Below are 14,855 nucleotides of genomic sequence, written 5' to 3'. Positions count from 1 at the left end.
CTTCTTTTAATTCCTTCATCTTTTCCAAACTCCCACTGTGCCAGAGAGAGAACATTGCGCAAATCTTCCCACGGACCTCACTAGGGTGCTCTGCATCTTCTTCCTTGCTAAGGGTAGCATCTTGTCTTGACTCACTGCTTTCTCCAAGTGGAGAGAACAAGCAAAAATGGAGGAGAGGCAGGTCATGGTGTCAAAGGAGGCCTGCTGGGCTGGAAAGGGACAGGCATTTGCAGAGTGAGGTGACGTGCTCTAAGCCATGACCTGGGTCGCCATGGGGAGCCGGTTGCCTGAGTACCCTTGGCTGTGGGAAGGACTAGAGAGCCTGTCCCTGGAGGAGTTGTGACTCCATGGAGCAAGGCAGAAGAGCTGCCAAACCTACTGTCTGGAGAGACGAGGGTCTGCGGTATGATCACAGACATCTCTGACACGGAGGAAACTGGGTACTGGGAACCTGGAACAAGGGACTGAGAAGCACAGCAAGGGAAGAGTTTGGGGCGATGAGTCACAGCCTGAACGCAAACACAGGAACAGGCTATCACGCGGTAACCAGTCACTGCGTGTCAGCATGACAGTCCATGTGCATTCTTTTAGTCTGTGCAAATAAGGTCATTTCAGCCAGCTTAGTGCGGTTCTGTCACGTTGGCTAACTCAAATTGATTTGCATGTGCCATGGATTAAGGGTGTGCACACAGATGCCCCCCACCGTCAGCTGATGTACAGCAGCATATCCCTCTGTGATAACTTGTCCAGTCTGCCCACGCTTCCAGCTTCATAAAAGTTTCAACAGTAGGACAGGGAAGCCTCACGAAAAAGCACCTGGGCTACGGTAAGGTAGTTAAGGAGGTCACACAAACCAGGGTGCCAGTGGGGTTATGTTCAAGCACAATGAGGATCCATCCCATGTTATTTCTGCCTTCCATCTTGGGCATGCCTTCTCCAGGACCACAGCCTCCCATGCTCCTCTACTAGGCTGGAGCCTACTGGGCTTGGAGATGGCTGCTTGACAGAACTGCCTCGTTAGGAGGTTTCGCAACAAGCTCCCTGTGACTGTATTAAGCGGCCTGCATCATCTGTTTTGACTTTGCTGGATTTGTCTGTGTTCAATATATTTCTCGCAAGGGTCCCAGTTCAGCCCTCATTGACGTCAATGGGAGTCAGTCCATTCCCTTCAGTGAGAGCGAGAGCTGTCCCTTGGTGCTTGTATCTCGGCTGTTTCATTTCAATGCCCATCTCCACACACCCTCCTACCTTTCCCATCCCTTCGACATGGCTGGTGTTTTTAGCCTGTCCCTTCTGGCTGACTAGCAGATCCTGTCCCAAAGTCACTCCTTGTTCCCTGGCACTGCACTGCTCTCATTTATTGTTCACCACATATCTTGATTTTCTGAGCACCTTCAGCATTGTATTTCCTCAGCTAGACCCTCAGCAACATTTCCATTTCTTAAACATAGACAAAGCAAGTTTTGTTGGTTGGCGTCTACCCCTGAGTAACATCCTCCTTCTACAGCACAGTCATCCACCTTGACAATAAGAAAAGGCTTTCACTTCAGTTAGTTTTACTGCTGCATTAGCTCCTCAACAGTCAGTTCCCATCCTAACTTAGATCTCTGTGTGAGTGATTATCAAAGAGGAAAGCTGGACAGTCACAGGAGTCCAAGAATCTGGTTTCAACACCACACTCTGCTAAGGATTCCCACTGAGATTTCGGATAAGACATTTAAATTCTTTGCTCCCTCTTGTAAGACTGGGAATCATGCTCCCCTCTCTCCAGTGTTTTTTGATGGTGAGATGTCCTCACAGTACTTTTGAGACCACTACTAAATCTCACGCAGAGAACTTTACATCCCCAAGCCTTTCTGAGTTAGCACCATCACTGCCTTTAAAACACTTCAAAAATGGACAAACAAAGATGTAAAATATTAGCTGATCACCCACTAGATAAACCTTTCATCGCATCCATGGACTGCCAGAGAAGAGGCAGGACAACACATGCCATGCATGCATTGTTCTAAGCCTTTTCCTAGAGCACTCACTCCAGCTGGGGAGAGGATCCTGCACTAGACAGCTCCATGGTGTGACCCAGTACAGCCTTGCTTACGTTTGCACGTTCATCCTGGAGCCAAACTGTCTGTCTGATTTACGTTATCCTAAGGAAGATCTTGAGTTAATGGCACTAAAATTCTTCAGAGAAGACCTATCTCATGGAAGAGGGAAAAAGACAAGGAAAGAGGGAACAAGAGGAACTCTTCTCCTTCCACATCCCAGCTGGGCTTGGCTGGAGCTGGCTCCAATTACACTGGTGGAGCCCAGCGCTGCATGCACTTCTGAGGCTGCCACAATATCTCCCAGTGCCAGAGACGCGCTCTCAGGCAAAGTGGGAAGCAGATGGGCTAAACGCGGCAACCCCACCTCCTTGCGGCAGGAACAATTTGAGAGAAGGGGATCATTTTTATCAATAACAGATATTCTGCTGGAAGGGAGTAGGCTTCCTGTCAGCTTCGGCAGTGAGGAGGGAATGGCAAAGCACTCAGACGGCAGTCAGCCATGGTTCCAGGGCAACACTTTCAAGATGTGGTCTGTCCAACTGATATGCAATCACAGAGAATTCAGCCTCGGGAGCAACCCTATACCCCACTGGATATAGAGATGAGAAGAAGGAGAGACAGTGCTTCAAAGCTGATGATGTCCAGGACACCCCTGCACATCATCTCCCTGAGGATCTGCTGCGGCTCATTAACTCTGCTGCAGGGAAAGCCGCTCTGACTAAACCGTTCACACCCGGCTCCCATCTCGCAGGCGACTCATGGGGAATGAACTGTCAAAGCCAAGGCCAGCAAACATGGCACTCCCGAAGCTCTTCACCTGCACAGCACTGGTACCAGAGATGAACAGGGGATGGGGATGTGCAGTGACACTGGCAGACTAAGGAGGAACCCAGGATGTGAGGAAGAGGAAGGAAGAGGGAAAGGTGAACATGGGCTGCCAGAGCTTTGCTCAGGTGGGAGCTGGGCAGAAATGGCAGTGAATCCACTATTTACGAGGAGTAAAGTGTTACAGAGCACAGCTGGGCCTGGACTACCTTCACCAACACCATGGCCTGCCAAGCTCCTAATAAAACCCAACACAGGTTGACTTGGGTTCTCATGGTGCTTCAGAGCAGCAGCTTCCCCTTCCCCACCTGGGGCCCACATGCGCTGTGAAACGAGTGCTTCCCCAGCATCTCACCGCATCCAGAGCCTCCAGGGCTTACCCACCCACCTCCACAGCCAAGCGGAGCAGCCCAGAAGCGGGTCCATGCCCTCACTGCTTAACCTGCCCTCCGCAGCCCCACCTCTCCACACATGCCTCCCCACTCAGAGCAGGGATGCAGTACGCCCACGGTCTGTTGTTGTTGGTTTTGGCTCAGCGGTAGCAGGCTGCTTCCAGCAAGAGTGGTATGAATAATTGCCCAATTAACTGGAGGAACTTCCAGATGTGTGTTTGCTTTCATACCCATCCAGCCCCCCTCAATCCCACGTGCCTAACGCCGTGGAGAGCGGTGGGGGTGGGAGAGCCAAGGCACTGCTAGCTCGCGCAGCAGCGTGGGCAGGGCTAGCCCGCTGCCTGGCTCAGCTCCCTTTTCCATCCCCACCTCCCTCCCACTCTTTAAATGGGGAAATGGTCTTTTTTTAACGACCCCGGGGAGAAGGAAATTTGCCCTGCCTGCCAGAGTTTGGTTACACATGCCAAAAGCCAAGCAAGCAGAGAAAGCTGATCCCATGTTATGATTTTTATCAGGTGCACATACAGTGAACCCTCTTAAGACAGGTATTTTTTGCCATTTCCCGCCCCCCCCCCCCCCTTTTCCCATTGAATAATCTTGCACTCAGCAGAGGTTTTATTATCAGCCAAACTGCTTTCACTCTGTGGGACACACTGAAGCTGTTCAAGATTGTGGTTCTTCTCTATTATCAGTGGGATCCAGCCCTAGCACTGCCACTGATCCGCTTCACACTGCCTGAGAAAGGGGGGCTCTTTCGAGGATCTGGGTGGAGATCTGACCTGGGCACAGGATGTCTGGAATTCAGTCAACAGAACAAGGCCAAAAGGTGGCTCAGATCCCACAGACAGCGTGAGCTTCCCACTATCCCTCACTCACAAAAATTGCAAGGGGTGGCTTTCACCTTCTCTGATTCTAGCACCAGTTCAGCACCTGAATATCTAAGCTCCAGTGAGAAGAAACAGAAGCAGCTCCAGAGTGACCTGCTCCATCCGATAGTGCTCAAGACAAATGAGCTGGTTCACTCACAGGAGGCTTCAGTCTCTCCTCACTGAACAGCACAGATGGAGCTTAAAGGACAAAATTACACCAGATGGCAAACTTCTAGACAGCTACTGTTTGGGGAAATGAATGCCATCCAAAACATGCGTTCTGCCCAACCACAGCATGAGTGAAGCAACTCCAGCTCAAGGCATTCTCCCAGACCAAAACCTCAGCCTTGGGACCCTTCGGACAGGATGTCCAGGAATAACAGCAGCTAGAGGTGATGACTCTGGAAGTGGCATTAGCTTGGCATTGTGGGCATCACACAGCTCCTTGTGTCATCCAACTCCTCAGGTTTTGTTTTGCAAACCTTCAGAAGGCAACTAGCAGAGAGCACCTGGGACTTACACACCAACAACCACGGTCAGAACATCTCCTTTAGCACCAGCACACAGATGCACTTATGGCACTGGTGAAGCAGAAGGCTCGTAAGACCTTCTTTTCACCCAGCAGCTGCCAAAGACTGAACCCGAAGAAAGAGGACAAACTGCCATGTGATCCTTCCCCATGATGTACAGAGAGCCTGGCTCACTCGCAGGCCAAGAAAATGCTCTCTCTAACTAAGCACCTTCAGGGAGAGTGTGCTCCTGAAGCTGGCGAAGTGGTTTGGACAGTGCTCTGCTTCCCCATCCTTTGAATCAGGACAACTGGACAGGGCAGACAGCCAAGCTCCAAATACCTTTAAAAGATGAATGATGGTGTTTTCCTGAGAGAAGCTCAACAGCAAACATTAACTTTTCAGTAATCAGCAAATAGCCCAGTGTCAAAAACACTCTTCCATGCCAAATTTCCATACCACACATCACAAGACTGGGGTATAAAGTCCCATTTCTCACAAGTCTTTCTTCAATCACTGGAGAAGTCACTGCTGCCAGGAATGACTTTCCCTTGCCCCCTAGACTGCTATTCAAATCCAGCCCACCTACAGCAATTACAATTCATTTGTCCCCTTCTCTTCACAGCACATTTCCAGGTCAAATTTAGACGTGATGAACTAAATGATTGTGTTGTTTGCTTCAGACAGAGCATGAACCTGGCTGCCAGAGAGCAGCTGACCTGCTGTAATGCCTTCCTTTACGAGGAGTTATTCACAGCTCCTGTGCTTGATCTGCTGCACATGGGGCAGCTTCTGCAGACTGGCACTTATTCTTCCACAAGAGGACAGGGTGTTGGAGCCTGGGGAAGAAGGAGGAGGTGCCACATGTATGAGGAAGATGAGGAAGGCAGAGTCTGAGATCCTGGCCTGAGGGGTGAGACTGTACAGAGCCAGAAGCAGTAAAGATGGGGAATTTGATAAATGCCCAAAGGGAGACAAAACTGTGTGTTCCCTAAGGACAACAAGGCATTACATCTCTCCTGGGTACCAGTGTCTCAGCCTGGTCCGAGATCCACCGGGCAGGGGCTCTGAGCCCGCCCGCCCACAGTGCTGCTGTCAGAAGGCAGAGGAAGCTTTCAGGCTCTGCAGTATTTTGCAAGGGTGGAACAACTGGCTTCCCCTCCGCAGCCATCGCCCTCCCCACCACCCCGCAGGACTCTAAGTGGGCCATAAATGTTTTCAGCATGGCACTTTACCAAGCATACGCCATAAATTACAGTCCCGTGCCGATAATAAGTCAGGTAATAGCGCCACTTTTTTGTCCTGCCAACTGCACAAAAGGTGGCAGAGGGGAGGGAGGAAGGTGGGGGGAGACGCCTATTAGCACCAGGCTGGATTTTACACGCGATGGAAAGTGTTTGTTCAGCTGGAAGTGAGAACGGTCCTTAACCCAAGAGCACGCACTAATGAAAACAGAGTGTGCAGAGGGGGTGAGGGGCACCGGCACAGAGTAGCAATTCACGCTCTGGCGCAGGTGCAAGGGCTGCGAGGACCAGGCCTGGGTCAGAGCACCCACCCAGCCTGCTTTCGCTCTGGCTCCATTTCACACCTTTTGGAAACACTAATTGCAGGTTCTGCTTTGCCCTATGGGAGAACACAGACAGGTCTGAGAGCACCCACTGCCGTGGGTTTTGGTGCAAAGCCCACTTGACAGGCTGAGCTACGAACCTGCCCTGGCAGTTTGGGACAGTGAGGAACCCACTCCAGCCAGAGGCCCTCTGGGCACCCCACCCTCTTCTTATCCTTCACCCAAGTGGGTTCAGCCAGTTCTCAGGTCTCCAGAAAGCAAAGCCATGGGATTGCAGCCTGATTTTGCACTTACCCATCCAGCCACCTCTGCTGTGAACTCTGCTCCCGCTCCGTCACACTACGTGGTAAATGCACCCAAGACCCAGAGCCATCTGCCCAGGCAGAGGGACAAGGCTATGAGGGAAATCACTGCCCAACAAACATGATCCTGCTTTGCCTGGTGAAAGCCAGTAAGTCCCCTGAGAAGAGGCAGTCCTGCATTTGGACTGGTGCAGAGGAGTACAGGGGGAAGGAAGGGACCAAGACAACATCAAAGACAGCACAGGGCATAAATCAAGCAACATTTAGTTATCCATCCATGACAGTAGCATGTGACCCACCAACAGTCCCTGGATACACCTGGATACAATACACCTGCACTTGAAATTAAACTAAACTCCTTCAAAATCACCCTCTCAGGAAAAGCCCTGGGAAAATAAGCCATTCCCTGAGGCCCTGCAGGCCATCAGGCAGGCACTCCATGGGTGGAGGCAAGCTGCCACATGTAGGATCCCTCTTCCTCCAAATAGTCAGGAGCTGGAAAGAATGCCCCAAAGGTGCCCAACAGCCAGAGACCTGACCCTACTGCATATCTAATGCAACAGCAGTACCTGCAGCCAAAGCCAGGTGCTAGCAGGCAATCACCACACCTTGGAATACCTGACGCAATATGCTGAGAGCGTACTACACATGTCACCACACAGCTATGTCCTGGTCTCCTCATGGAGGAGGGGAATTAAAGTCTTCCAGAAGGGAGGCTGCTAATTCCCTCCTAACAAATCCCCTGTCCACACCAAGAGGATCACCCAGTACCAAAAGCTATTGATGGTACAACAAGATGACCGCCTGCCCCTCGAAGGCAGGAGGTACCATAGCTGGGGAGAGGAAAGGGACAAAGAAACAGCAAAAGCTGGTTGCAACCCATCCAACCAAATGGAAAACATAGTGTCTGCAGAGCACTTCTTGGAGCCACAGAGAAACGCACGGCCGCATTCACAACAGTGTCCCTTTTAGTGTCATTAAAACACCCACCAGCACCCTCCCAATTTTGGCACCTTTGGCTTTAGCCTCACCCTCACTGCCAGGAGGAACATCAGCAGCTCATCCAGAGGCGGGGAACCAGGTCTGGCAGGCGGAAGAGAAGGTGATCCACACCACTGGGCAAACCTCCCATTAAGATGCTGGCAAGTGATATGAAAAGGATTTGCTTAATTATCCCATGGTAATTCCCAGTTTTACCCACAGGAGGTCACACTTTGCCAGGCTTATCAGCTTTCCATGCAAGCAGCCCTACGCGAACGGCACTGCTGTGGGACCAGTAAAGCCACAGTTTTACTAGCCCAGTTCAGGTTTTGTCCTAATTCCCTTCTCTGCATCCTGGCATTCTCTGCCAATGCCCCAGGCGCTCTCCTGCCCACGCTACAAGTGCTAGGCTCCTCTCCAAGGCTGTTGGACGCCCACACGGACAGCTTTCTTCTGTGATGGCCCATTCCACACACTCAGCCTTTCTTCACTTTCTTTTCTTGCTTTCATGTCCTTTCCCAACCTTCCAGTCCCTCCACTGCCCCTGCCAAAAAGACTCCATTAAACCCAGTGCCTAGACCACAACTCTAGCCTGGTTTCATAAGAAAATGAGAGATGTACAACTGCATGTACTGGAGAAATTTCTGTTCCAGTACACTTCAGGAAAATGAATGCTCAGGTGAAATAACATCCTTACACAAAGAAATGGTTCAGTATGAGCTCACCTGTTATTAGTCTTCAGACAAGAATGAGAGAGAAGCCACCCTCAAGACACAAACCCATAGCAAAACAGGCTTTGCTGAACACTGCACTTGTGGAACTACTTATTTCATGCCACGTAAAAGTTCTCCAAAACCCATGGAAGGTGTTGACTGGCAGCCCAATAAATGAATATCCTTTGTTTATTCCTAGAAAGCCCTTGCAGGCTCATTGCCCTCAGTGGCCAGGGGGTCACCAGGTCTTGCTCATTATTTGAGCCACTATAAGGTTTAGTACTTAGAGCCTTAGCATTCCTTGGCTTCTGTAAAGCTTCCAGCAATGAACACCCTTCTGCAGGAAGAAAAGTAGATGCATTCAAACATGTTTTCCATCAGCCATCAATCAGCCGGTGAAGCACGGTTTTCACCTTCTCTCTCACACAGTCACAGACAGTCCAACACCCTGAGTACAGGCTGTATGAAGATTATTCATACAGCCACGCAGTCCCCAAAGTTTTAAGACAGCACACAGCATCCACTCTGTCCACATCATCTGCCATTTTTTCAACCTCTACTAGTCCACAGGCTGCTGTCTCCTTTTACCCTGCCATCACAGAGTCTCCCTTCTGAAAGATCTCTCAGCGTTGATCTTATCTCTGTGCAGGGCTCTGCTTCCTTGAACATCACCCCTTATGGCGTCTGGGTTACTGGAATGGTAAAACCATCGGGCAATGCAGAGTCTTTTGGTGACAAAAGTGCCACCATTATACTCTGAAAATAACTCTTGATAGTGCACTGCTGAGCTTAAGTACAGAAGTTTGAAAAGAGCCTTCAATTACTTCTACTTTCTGAACACTGAGAACAACTCTTAGGGTAAAGGGTATGTTCAGTTCAAATTATGGTTCACATTTCAGCAGAGAAATTCCTGAAGTCCAATCCATCTCCCTGTGCCTGGTCTTGCTTTTCTAACACCTGTCAATCCCCAGCTTTGTTCACACTATGCGAACACCTTCTCTCTGCTGCAGTTTCCCCAGAGAAACACGGGAATAGCAGCACTGCTTTACCTCAGAGGGGCACCAGGAGCCCAAATATACAGACTACCCAGGACCCATGTACCACAGCGAAAGGATGCTATAAATACTGCAGACAGATGGAAGCTTTTCAGCCTCCTACAACATCTTATCAAACACTGCCCACACTTATCTCTGTTCCCACACCCCTCCATCTACTTTCAGCCTGTTCTAAGCCTGCTTTCCTTGCTAGCTCAACTTCACTTGTGTAGGGAACATAACCCTTTCCATGTGTGCAAGTGCCCCCTAGGACCTTACAGTACCAAACACAAGTGAATGTAAAATAATGCATATTTCCAACTTAAATTTGGATAAACCGGATGATTTCTCAGCAAAACTTCTGGAAACGGCTCCATCACGTGCTTCCGCGACACGAGCTCGTTGCTCTCCACAGCAGTATCAGCCAGTCACAAGGGAGCCCTGAAGGAAGCACATATTAACAGGTCTGCTTAGTGCTTTCACCCTCTTACCAGCCTAGCCACTCTCTGCACAGCGGGACTGCCCTGCCTTCCGCAGCACTAGCCACCGTCAGAGGCAGACCCAGCACTGCCCGTCACTGCAGCGCCTGAAACCCTGGCACAGTGCATGCTGTGTCCATCTGGCTTCTGATCGCTGCCCAGTAGCTTTAAGATAAATAAGAAAACGCCTCTAAGACCCTGTTTAAAATCCAGCTGCAATGGCTACAACTCCTCTTTGTGTTTTACGTTTCATTACCATGTCTTGACCTTTCCTTGTGGTCCTTTGTGGTTTCTTTTAGACTGTAAACCTCCTGGGTAAGGGATCTGTTATCTGTTTGGCAAGAGCCTGCATTACCAAGCTGTGTACATTTACAACTCCATATAAAAGATTAGTACTTTATTGGTCATTTAAGTATTCTGAGTTAGTAATCTTTAATGTGGCAGTTATTTATCCAGTCATAAACAGAACGCTGCTGCCAAGTCAAGTCAAATAAACACTATGGAAGTCCTTCATCTTTAGAATTAATCCATTTCTTGCAAAAAAAAAAGCAGTCACACTGTTACTGAGCACAAAACTATTCAGATCTTAAAGTGTTCTTAAAGCAATAATTGTATCTAGTATTTGCTCTAAGTTTTTCACCCGAAGCCTCTGCAAGGCTGGTAAATAGTGCAGAACCACGAGCCCCAGACCTCCCACCCAACGCTGCCGTGCCCAGCAGCCCTGCCTGCAGCGCCGGGACTGCCCCTCACTGCCACCCCTGTCACCCCCACAGACCCCCGCCTCCCCCACGGACCCCCGTCACCCTCACAGACCCCCGCTAACCCCCCCAGACCCCCGCCACCCTCACAGCCCCCCGCCACCGCCACAGTCCCCCGCCACCCTCACGGACTCCCGTCCTCCACAGCCCCCTGCCACCCTCACAGCTCCCCATCATCCCCACAGCCCCCTGCCACCCCCACAGTCCCCCCACCACCCTCACGGACTCCCATCCTCCACGGCCCCCCACCACCCCCACAGCCGCCCGCCACCCCTCACTGTCACCCCCACTGCCCCCGCCGCCTCCCAGCTCCCCCCCCCGCCCCTCCTCAACGCCCGGGACGCCGCGCACGTGCCCGCACGGCCCGCAGAGCGCATGCGCGCTCCCGTCCCGCCGCGCCCTTTGCGCATGCGCGCGGTGGCCGCTCGCTTCCCCCACACACCCCCCTCCCGGTCCCGCCGGGGGCGGCCTGACCGGCGCGGCGACGGTAAGGGCGGTCCCCGCGCGGCCGGGATGCGGCGGGAGAGCCTCTGCCGGCAGTCGGCTAGGGCGGGGGGGGGGGGGTGTGGAATTCGGTGCCGGGCGGCGGGACCCCGGCGGCGCCTTCCCGGGAAGCGGCCGGGCAGGACCGGGGCGGGGGGCCTGCCCCGAGCCCGGCCTCCGTCGGGCCCCTCCGCGGGCGCCGCGCTGCGACTCGCTGCCGGTGCCGGGCCTTGGCTCGCCGGCCGGGGCTGGCGGGGCTGGGGAGGAGCTGCCGGGGGAGGGTCAGGACGCGGCCCCGAGCCGCTGTTTCCGTGGGCTCTGGTGGCCGCGGTGGCACCGGCGGCCCCTCCGGGAGCTGTCGGTCTCCGGGGGAGCTGCGAGCCGGCCTTGGGAGGCTTCGGATTTAGCTGATTTGTTCGGTGCGTGGAGACTCTCGAAGGCATTTAAACGGCTTGTGGGTGCCTCTTGGCATGAGTGCACGGGTTAATACTGTGCTGCTGCGCTTGGTTTTTCTGCAAAATATGTCAAGACATGGGGATGGGGCAAAGACGGACCCTCTGGTGACTGGTAATGCAAATACTCACGGTTTACACTTATTCTTCAAACTGGTCCCAATTAAAGGGGCAGTTGATATTCCCATGAAAAGCTCTCTAAACCCAAAGCTTGTGTTCTGCAGCTTCTTCCTTGAATATTTTAGAATTTCTATCACAAAAGTAAAATTTTGTTATGACTGTATGTCATGTTGGTCTTTATCTAGGAACTGCTCTCTGAAACACAAATATGTATAGACACCACATCCTTAAGTGGACGATGGCTACTGGGATGTTGGGGCTGCCGGAACGTCACCCAGCTGAACACTGGATTTAGGGTGTCCACTACAACTTGGTAAAATGTTCCTTGGCCTCTCTGGGCCTGCGAGCAGGAGAGCAAATAACCGAGTGGCTGGAGTGTGTTTAGTTGACTCCAGCCCCGGGTGGATGGTATCTTGCAGGTGCTGTGTAGCTGTGATGAGAGGGAAGTGGGTGGTTTTATACTGAACTGTGTTATCTTAAAACCTTGCGTTTTTACGTCTAGTTTCTATAGAAAGCTGGAGTATCTGAAAGCTTTTCTGGCTTACGGGAAATCCCAGTAGAATTGTCAGAGCATCCAGGAATACCCAGAGCACAGAAATTACATGTATCACATCCAGGGCTCTGTGTTACCAGAAAAGGGAATTCCCTAACTCAGAAAAGTTACAATTTCCTTCTTTGTGCATTGGCTAGTAGTTAGACCATGTTGCAAAAGACTTCTCTCTGAGATAGTTCCTTTGCAGGAACAGCACTGGTAACTCGAATCCAAGCACTCCAGCAGCATTTTATGTTAGCTCTTTGTTGCTTCCAAGCAACCCAAGCATGATACTTATGTCCTTTGTAATTTGCAAAATGGCTGTGGATAGTATTGCACAATAATTAGCTATCTTTGTACTGAGTGTCTTTTTTGTCATTAATATTTGAAAGTTTGCAGGTGTTCCTGCAGCTAGAATTTGAATGCAAGGGAAAGCAGCTTTCTGCTTCTCTTTTTTGCTGTTAATAATTAAATGCTGCTAAGTAAATGTTTCTAACAGGCTGTCTGTGGACCTGTCACATATTTAAGCACCTCTGCTTTTCCCAGCTCTTTCTTTTTATTGCGACCTTTGTTTTCTCCCCTTGGTTGTCTTTTCTTCTTCATTCTGTTAATTTGAAATCTTGAAAAAGCCTCCTCCTCCTGATCAGTCTTGTCATTTGGACTGTAAAGAAAACAGGAAAAAAAAAAAAAAGCTATTCCTGCTCTAAAATTACCTTGTCCATAAATTTAAGCCAGGCAAGCAAGCAAAGCAAACCAGTCCACGCTGCATATGTGTCTCACCATCTCCAACACCAAGGTTATTGCAGTCTGATAATACTACTCCGGCATTTGTTTAGATCTAAGTGCCTTCGCTTCAGTGCTGAAGCTGGATAGAGTTAGTGACATGCAAATTATTGCCAACAGATCATGAATTTAGTCCTTGCTAATCTTCTAGCTCTTTAGAATTCATCCTGCCCTGCCTGTTAGGTTGGAGAGGCCATTAAAACTGCTTGTGTTAGGCTGTATGGGTGCATGCTCAGAAGCAGGCAGATGTATGTTAATGCTCAAAATAGATAAACTCTGTTAACGGTCTGAAAGGAAAACCAGCTATTTATATTCCATCTATATATAGCCTTGAATTGTGACTGAGAACTAAAGAACTAAAATTTCTTTTAAATGCTCGTTTGGGGATGCCTTTATTGTGTCAGAATATTGCAATTAAACCTGACATTTGCATGGGGTGTGTTTTGGGGGTGGGGAGGGTGCAGTGGACTTTGTCTAAGTAATACTAGTCTTTAGTCATTTACTCCTTTTGTACTTGATCAGGCAGTCACACGACCTTTCTGATATAAAAACAGACAGACCTAACTGCACTATATTAATGATTGACTTGCTTGAAGTCCGTGTGTATTAGCGGGAGTGTGTGCTGCAGATGTCCAGCTGTAGAATCAACTGTTTTAAGGTCTCTAATATACAAAAGTTCTCATATTTTGTGGTGTTCACACCCTTAGGCTTTACTGTTTCTCATTTGTTCTCCTCTTGCTTAAACTTCTAAAGTTAGAGCACAATTACCTGAGCCATGTTGCAAAATACCACATGTTGCTGATTCCCACTGTCTCAGGAAAGAGACTGAGAAGAATCTCCTAGACTGACAATGTCTGTGTTAATGAGCATGCTTAATTGTGCTTGGGGTGTAGGCAACTACATTTTGTTAACAAATAGGTGTAACTTTGGGGTAGCTACACCAGCACTGGATTATTTTGTTACGTTTTTAAGGGGGAGCAATTTAAGGGAGACGTAATTTGTACACAAAGTTGTTGTAATGACTGTATTTTGGAGGAAACTAGAACTGGGTTATTTCAAAATCTGCTAGGTTGAATAGCATTCATTTGAAAATAATGTTCATCAGATCAGTTCAAACTTTTCTACCTAATAGGACAAGAGCCTGGTGTATCAACCCTCAGCAAGTCAGCTGATCAAAACCCATAGTCCATTGCATATCTTCAGAATATAGTTATTTTTGTTTCAGAACTGGGCATCTAAATACTGTAAGCTGCAGAACTGGTATTTGAAAATCCCCTACCTGTGCAGCAAATACCTTTATCAGCCCTAGGAAGAGAGGGGCTCTCCAGAGATTGCCTGTTTAATGCAGAATTAATGCTTCCCGGAGAGAGGGGGGCAAGGCAGAACGCAGCAGTAAGCCACAATGAGAGCATTAGCTAAAAGTAGTTACCACCCTGGTTTTAGAGACTGCAATGAGTTGTTTACGCTGTAAGCACTTTAATAATGTGGTTAATTAGCTATTCTTCTCTGTTGTGAGGCTATTTGTCACCTTATTCTCTATACCACAATTGCAAGTATGAAGGTTGGAAGCCAAAGTGCACGCAAATAGGTTTGGTTTCTTTTTTTAAAGGTGTGGAGGTCAGTGGCGCAGCTGATGCCTGCGGGTGTGGCCCAGTCGTTGTTTAAAAAACAATCTAATATTTAAATTCCACCTCCCCCACCCCCAACAGGCCCGGCAGAAGGGAGTAAATCATAAGAAGATCTATACAAGGGTGATTCCTAAGGTAAGGATTAGTAAAAGCACTTCAGTCGGGGCGGGGACAGAGTGTTGGGGTTCTTCTTGTTTGGCATTTTTCGGGTAATATCTTCACCGTATACATTGCTTTATAATCTGGTTCCACGCGGAAACAAGATTCCTGCTCCTGATTTACATTTCAGTATGCCTGTAAGGCCTCTCATCAGGCTGAGAGACTTTGAATCCATTGGGCAGTGCAGTGACACTTGACAGAGGAGTAGGCATGACAGGTATGTT

The 14,855-nt window shown here is 49.7% G+C and overlaps 1 protein-coding gene across 16 annotated transcripts in view; it reads left to right on the top strand.

Moving 5' to 3' along the window:
- The first annotated feature begins 10,885 nt into the window (after window positions 1-10,885).
- The window catches only part of TBC1D24 (TBC1 domain family member 24), a 33,446-nt gene continuing 29,476 nt past the window's right edge, over window positions 10,886-14,855 (top strand). For 6 of the 16 annotated variants that reach the window (XM_074841586.1, XM_074841584.1, XM_074841580.1 and 3 more), the window contains exons 1-3: window positions 10,886-10,961; window positions 11,715-14,607; window positions 14,762-14,848. The gene's annotated coding sequence lies outside the window, so the exon portion shown is untranslated. Of the gene's footprint in view, window positions 10,962-11,156; window positions 11,377-11,714; window positions 14,608-14,761; window positions 14,849-14,855 lie in introns of those variants that run through there. The other 10 variants (XM_074841585.1, XM_074841577.1, XM_074841576.1 and 7 more) reach the window with 9 other exon arrangements.

This window comes from Strix aluco, chromosome 15, assembly GCF_031877795.1.
Source record: "Strix aluco isolate bStrAlu1 chromosome 15, bStrAlu1.hap1, whole genome shotgun sequence".
NCBI lineage: Eukaryota > Metazoa > Chordata > Aves > Strigiformes > Strigidae > Strix > Strix aluco.
This window is presented reverse-complemented; position numbering and strand designations above follow the sequence as displayed.